This window comes from Eriocheir sinensis, chromosome 13, assembly GCF_024679095.1.
Source record: "Eriocheir sinensis breed Jianghai 21 chromosome 13, ASM2467909v1, whole genome shotgun sequence".
Classification (NCBI taxonomy): domain Eukaryota; kingdom Metazoa; phylum Arthropoda; class Malacostraca; order Decapoda; family Varunidae; genus Eriocheir; species Eriocheir sinensis.
Genome location: NC_066521.1, coordinates 15,809,006 through 15,816,762, shown reverse-complemented (window position 1 = coordinate 15,816,762; position 7,757 = coordinate 15,809,006).

Here is a 7,757-nt window from a genome sequence, read left to right as displayed (position 1 = left end):
CTTATTTTTTTGTTGTATTTCTCTCACTCACCTTCTTTACTACTACTACTACTACTACTACTACTACTACTTCTACTACTACTTTTACTACTACTACTACTACTACTACTACTACTACTACTACTACTACTACTACTACTACTACTACTACTACTACTACTACTACTACTACTATCACCCACACCACTACCACCACTACTACCACTATTACTACCACTCCCTTTTTCCACCACCACCACCACTACCACCATTACTCTAACTGCCACCACCACAACTACCACCACCACCACCACCCCCTCTACATCCCCCCCCCCCCCCCCCCCCCTTTGTGTAGCAGCAGCAGCAGGACACTTGCTCCCAGATAACACGCGATACATTCACACAAGTAGCTCACTGTGCACCCTCTCTCTCTCGCTCTCGCTCTTTCTTTTCCTCTTCCTCTTCCTCCTCTTTTGGTCCTTTTTTTCTTTAGTTCATGTTATTATAATGCGTAACGTACTTCATCTCCCTTCTTTCTATCATCATCATCACCATTATCATCATCATCTTCTTTTATTCCTCCTCTTCTTCTTCCTTCTCTTCTTCTTCTTCCTCTTCTTCTTTATGGTTGGGTGGAGTACAAACATAGATGGAGTGGAGTAGGGAGTGCAAATGACCCGCCTTCTCCTCCTCCTCCTTCTCCTCCCCCTCTTGCTCCTCCTCCTCCTCCTCCAGCCTTTTCTTTCTCGTTCTCCTCCCTCTCCTCCCTCTTCCCCTCTTCCTCTTCTTTCTCCAGCTTCCCCTCTTCTTCCTCCCCGTAGCCAAGGTATTTCCTCCTCCTCTTTGTTACCTCTCTCTAATTAGTTTTTTGGCCAGGTATGCAGCATCTCTTACCTGTGTGGCCTTAAATATATCCCTAATTACAGGTGTGCTCTTGCCTCATTATCTTCACCTGCTTGTTATACTATTATTGTTGTTATTATTATTTTTATTATTGTCATTTTTATGGTTTTCACTGCTCTCTCTCTCTCTCTCTCTCTCTCTCTCTCTCTCTCTCTCTCTCTCTCTCTCTCTCTCTCTCTCTCTCTCTCTCTCTCTCTCTCTCTCCGGAATTTTTACATTTTTACAAGGAATTTTCTATTGGTACGATATATTCTTTTATTTGTTCACTTTTCGGTCTTAATTCGTTTGGAATTGGAATTTAGATCGGGAATGCTTGGAATAGGAATACAAATCGCCGCCAGGAATGCTTCTATCTCTGGAATTTACGAGAGTTGTTTTTCTATAAATAACATCGATGCCTATAAAATTTAATAATGAACTGTTTGGGTAGGCGTTTCCGATTCCCGGATTCCTATTCTGCCTGGAATGTACCGATTCGGGAATGCCAAATACTGGAATGAGTTTAGTTTCTCCCTAAATAGTGAAAGTTTGGCGTAATTTTCTTCTTTGCTTCCTTTTCTTTGCTTCTACTTTAATCTCCTTCTCTTTATTTTTTTTCCAAAGTTTTTCGCTAAGTCGTTCAAGCTTCCTCTTTCTTCCCTCTTTTTTCTCTTCCTTTATTTCTTCTTCATTTTCTTTTTTTTGCTTCCTTTGTGCGTTTCTACCTTTATTCTTCTTTTTCTATTTTCTTCTATAGTTTCTTTCTCTTTATCCTTTATCCATCGCTTTATCCTCCTTTTCATGATTTTTTTTCCCTTTTTCTCCTCTCGTTCTTCCTTTCCTTCGATTTATCCCCCTTTTCCCTCTTTTCCTCCCTCCTCTTTCTTCTCTCTCCCTCTCTCCTTCATTTCTCTCTTCCCTTTCCTTCATCGTCTTTGCTTCGGGAATGCTAAGTTTCTCCTTCGTCCTGCATTCCAATGGTCTGGAATCCCCGTTCCTGGAGCCACCTTGGTCTCGAAGCGGCAGGAACCTTGACTGGAATTGGTCTTTGGAATGGCACGTGATTGGGGGCCGATTGGAGTACGATTGGGAAGCAAGGAAAAAAATAATAATAGGTTCACCTGTTCATGGTTTTGTACCTGAACGAGGAAAGGTGAAAACAGTGAAAGTGAGAGGAAGAAAAAAAGGTTGGGCATCGAATTTACCTTTTTTTTCTCTCTCAGTTTCTTGTTTGGATGTTATTTTTTATTTTTATTTTACATGATCAAGAAAACTATCAAACTTCACTTCATTTGCATCATTGTTCCACTTAGTTCAAATATTCATAGCTTTGTACCTGTGCGAAAAAAAAGATGAAAATAGCAAAAAAAAAAAAAAACGCGCATAAAGAAGAAAAGTTTAAGTATCGAAGTTTTGTTTTTCTTCGTCAGTTGTATTTTAGTTTTTACATTTCGCATAATATGAAGAAAAACAGCCAATACTTCATTTTCATCCTTCCCTCACCTAAACCACCTGCTCATATTTACACCTGAACGAAATAAGGTGAAATTAGTTGATAAAGAGCAAGAAAAATATGTAAAGAAAATGAAAAGAATAAAAAAGTAAAAAAGAAAGAAATCAGTATCGAAGCTTTCTTGTTTTTTCACTCCTGTATTTCAGATTGTTTCAAATTTTGCACAATACGAAAATAAACACTACTCACTTAATTCTGATCTTTCTTTCACTTAATCCACCAAAACCACATCCACCACCACGACTTCCTCTTCCTATCTCCTCCACATTCTCCTCCTCCACCACCTCGACCCTCCATCGCCACACTATCTCCAGCACCCTCTTTCCCATTGTCTTCATCCCTTCCATTGTCTTCAGCGTGAGACATGACTCGTATCTGTAAAGTGCAGAGGAAAGGAATGGGGCAGGAAGGGAGAGAGGACAATAGGGCGAGAGGGAGAGGGTAAAGAGAATGGGATGAAGGGAGGAAAGAGATGAGGAAGGGTGACGGGTGGGGAGAAGAGGTGAGAAGGGGAGATGAATGCAGGAAATGGGGTAGAAAAAGATGGGCGATTGAGGAGATGGGAAGGCCATGTCGTTAGTTTGGGTCGTGTTGTGATTTTGATGTGTGTTGGAGGGGAGGAGGAGGGACGTGTGTGTGTGTGTGTGTGTGTGTGTGTGTGTGTGTGTGTGTGTGTGTGTGTCGTTGTATCAGTGAAGTATACCATCATAATCCTTCCCTTCTAATTACCATCCTTCATTGCCACATCTTTTAAGCAAACACTGTCGTCGCCATTTCAGAAAAGAACCTCACGTAATATAAGCAATAATGTCCCGTAATGTTCACTCTTTTCTCAGCTTACTCCATTAACTAGGCAGCTACACGTTAATGACACTGGCTCGCACCTTAAGTCTCATCTCCCATTACCTTGAGCCGCGCCATTATAGCCAGGACTGCACCACATCCCGACCGCCCCCTTAAACTCCTAACATTATGGGAATCGTGTCTGTAAGAAGGGTAGAAGGTTTGGGGAATGTGGTAATACTGAGATTGGATAAGGAAGTGATTTGGGGATGACTAACGTGTATTTCTTATAGTTTTGTCTACGTTTAGCTGCTTATTATATGTTGTTACTTATGTTATTGATTGGTTTTATGTATTGAGTATTATTTAAGAACTAGACAGCATCAATGAACGCTTGGGGAAGAGTAAAAAAAATATATGTTTGATGAGAAAGTTCGACCATGATACATTTCAGCTTGTTTTATACACTTAACTGCCTATTATACGTTATTACTTACGATATTAATTGCTTTAATGTTTAAGGTATAATTTACGTACTAGTTACCATCAAAGAACGCGTGGGTAAGGGCAAGAAATATACATTTGATGAGAGACTTCGACAGTGATTCGTTTTAGAGTAGCCTGCCCTGAATCTCCCGCGGCTCGAACGTTTTCTCTTAAGCCTCTCCCGTGACGTCACTCCTCCGACCGTGCCAATATTTTGCTTCCTGCCTCCTTCGTCTCTTCCGTGCCAAAACAGCGCCGCCCCTCACGCCAGCTGATGGGCGATGGGATTTATTTGTGTTATGATTATTCCTCTTAGGGCGTGAATGTGTCGTAGGGAGGGAGAGAGAGGCTGATTGACTGAGGAGGAGGAGGAGGAGGAGGACGAGGACGGGGTGGATTTTTTTTTGTTGTTGTTTATGTTCTGAATCTGGCTTATGATTGGCCCTGTTGTTGCTGTTGTTGTCTGATGAAGGCCGCTAATTGGGGAATGTGTTTGGAAGGGAGACTGATTGATTATGGAGAAAAGAACCAAACTATTTATTTTCCCGTTACTGATTGAGTTTATTTTTATTTTTATTTTCCTTACACACACACACACACACACACACACACACACACACACACACACACACACACAGATGTCTTATGCAACTAGGCAATTACAGTACGAGAGAGAGAGAGAGAGAGAGAGAGAGAGAGATTACGTTTGAACTCCTACATTACACTCAAACAAATCCTCTTTCTAAATATCTCAAGAGGCAATTTCTTGTGTCGGGAGGAAGAAAGAAGGCGGGAGTGGAGAGAAGTAGGTAAGGAGATACGGAGAGGAGGGGTCAGAGAGGAGACGATAACGAAGGGGAGGAAGGGATGAGAGGGATAAGGGAAGGAAGAGCCGGGAGGGAAGGACGAAGAGGCCATTAGGAACGGTGAGCGTGGGTCTTGTTGCCGGGTTACCTGCGTCCCTGAGTTACCTGGTTGTACGGACGGCGCTAGTGTTGCGTCCCCTACCCCTCCCTCCTTGGCTGACCCCCTCCCCCCCTTCACAGTCCCCAAGAGGCTGCGGCAGGGGCTGAGTGAGCGAGCCCTGCCGCGTGGCCTGCGTGGAGCGGCCCCCAGTGGCCCGGCCAGCCAGACACGCTCATCAGACTCTTGGCGAGGCAATACTTGTTCTCTAAGTCGTTGAAGTAAGAGCGAGCCACCTGTGTGCGAGGCGGCTGCAGGCGTGGCGGGATGGCGGTGACGGGCGTGGCGGGGGGTCCAGGGCGGGGGCGCCAGGACCCGTGGCGCTGAGGTGTCGCCCTGCAGCCCTCCGTCACTGCCGGCGCCATGCTGGGCTCTCTGCGCCGAAAGAAAAAAGCCAAAAAGGTAAATGTGGTTGTCGCTGGCTAAGGCGCGCTGCCGCATCAGGTATATTGTGGGTGTTGTATAATGGTCAGTGTTGTATTGTATGTCATATGTTGGGGTCACGGGGTCATTTGACTGCCCCGGCGCTGCCCCGGCCTCCTGTAAGACCGGTCGGGGCAGAGCCTGGGCAGGTGGGGTTCAGGTGTGTTCTTCTCTGTAGGAGGCGGCGAGTGAGGCGGCCCCTACCCGCTCCTTTACCGACCCCGCGCGCCAGATCTTTCATGAGCTCCGCGTGGGAGCCTCCGGGGGCGGCCTGCGGGGATTGGCCATCTCTCTCCAAGGGTCTCCGCGCTCTCCGCGTCGCCAGCCTCCCGGGGGCACCGCTCCCCCCTCCCTACAGTCCAGCCCCGTCCTCACGCGCCGCGACGCTCCCCGCCCACAGCCGGACGCGACGCCCGCTATTCTCAACGCCCCCACCTCCTCTGCTGCCCCCGCCGCCGCCGCCAGGCCGGTGACAGGCAGCCCCATTCTAACGCACCGTCGCCATCCGTCTCAAGAACAGCTCCGGGCGTCCCCGAGGAGCTCCCCGGCCATGGGCAGGCGGGCGGTGGTGATGGAGGCCGCCGAGGCGGCGAGGCGATACGGGCTGAGGAACAGGGAGGGCTGGGCCTCCGCCCCCCGGGACGGCGAGGGGCTCAGTCAGCCGGGAGCAAAACACCTGCTGGTAAGCCGCTTTCGGTCAAGGTAAAGGGAGGCGCCCACGCGTCCTCGACTGCACGCCCACGCCTTTACGGCTCACGGCACCCATGCCCCCCAACCCACCACACCAGCCCACAGTTCAGGCTGGTTGTGAGGTGAGGGCGTGGGTGGCGTGTGGCTGGTGGCGTGTGTGAGTCGGGACGTGGCTGGGCGTCGCTGGGGCGTGTGTTGGGCCGCACGGGAGACGCACACCATATTTAGGACACAAACCAAGCAGCTTCCTGCCCACAGCATGTACCCGATGCTTAGCTTGTGCCCACCCCTGCCCTGCCCCCCACCGCCTTAAACACACACACACACACACACACACACACACACACACACACACACACAGGTATTCGATCAATGGAGAAGGTAAGTCTAAGTGACACTAATGAAAAGATGAACGAATAAACGGTCAAACAAACAGATGAACAGATTGATGAGTAAGTAGGGGAAGATGGGGAGGGTGTGGTCGGGTAAACAAACAAACAAACAAACAAAAACCGGAAAGACAAATGACGACGCGCAAAGCCTGTCATCTAAGGGACAAAGTTAAGACTAATGATAGCCATGTGTCACCCCCTTCACCACCTCCCCCTTCCTTCACCCCCACCCGCCCATCACACTCTCCTTCACCCCTCGTCCCTTCCCTTCACCACCTCCCCCTTCCTTCACCCCCACCCACCCATCACACTCTCCTTCACCCCTCGTCCCTTCCCTTCACCACCTCCCCCTTCCTTCACCCCCACCCACCCATCACACTCTCCTTCACCCCCGTCATCCCTTCTCCCGTCCTTTCACCCGCTACCTTTCACCCCCTTCATCACCTCCCCTTCCTTCACCCCCACCCATCTCTTCAATCGCTTCTTTTCTCCCCTTCCCATCCTTCACCTAAGCCCATCCCTCTCAAGCCCTTCCCTTCCTCCTACCTTCCCCATTCACGTTCAGCATCCACTTCATGACCTTATCTCCCCATCGCTCTTCACCCAATTCTCCATACACCCTTACACCTTCTCCACCTCATCAGTGTGTGTCAGGGAGAGCGTCTGTCACCCCACCGCCGCATCACCCCGTCAGCCCCACGAGAAGCGCCTCACAGCTGTCCCCGGAGAGCAAAGAGGCGGCGGCGAGCGATCTAAAGCCCAAGGTGGTTAAGTAAACACCTCTTGATTGCCTCCTTCATCCTCGCCTTTCTCCCTTTCTCGGCGCCGCTGCAGCACGAGGATGAGTCCGGTGGATACATAGATACATATCGGCGCTTTTAGAATTCTAAGCCTCGCATTTTCAGACGCTTCGAACTCTTGTTATGATTACTTTTAAAGGGCGCGGAGAAGATACGTCGGTTTGTCATGATTTTTTTTCCCGTTATTGGCGTAAAATTCTTCCAAAATTACTGTCAGGGTCGTAAAATCACCCATGGAAACCCCTACAACATCTGCGAGAGCCTTTTAAAATACATGTACTAAGGCTTCGAAGTGTTTAATGATATGGGCCTGAAACTATTAGATTCTTAGAAAACGCCTCGCTCTCACATTACAAATTCTTAATCTCGATAAAAAAGGAGGAAGAGCGGAAGGAAAGTACAGAGGAAGAAGAAGAAGAAGCTCCCCAGCACGTGAGGTCACAGGGAAGACGGGCAAGGAATCAGTAATGGCCCCGCGTAACGTTATAAGGATGCTCAATAGGACCAGTAACCCCCCCCCCCCCCCCGTGTGTCCACTTCCTCCCGGTCGAGCCCTGAGACGGAGGGAACTGGTGTCGGCCTCCCAGCAGCCCCTGAGGTGGTGACGGGGACTGAGACGCACCTGAAGGGAGGTACTCAGACAGATACAAGGGGACCCGGGCACGGTGGAGAAGGAGGAGGAGGAGGAGGAGGAGAGGAAGTGGTGGTGGTGTTGGTGGTGGTGGTGAAGGAGTAGGCGGAGGTGGCAGGGATGGGGGAGGAGGAGCAGGAGCAGCAGCAGGAGGAGGAGCCAGCGTGAGGATGAGAAGTTGAGGCTTGTCTCTGGCCTCTGCCAAGAAGGAACTT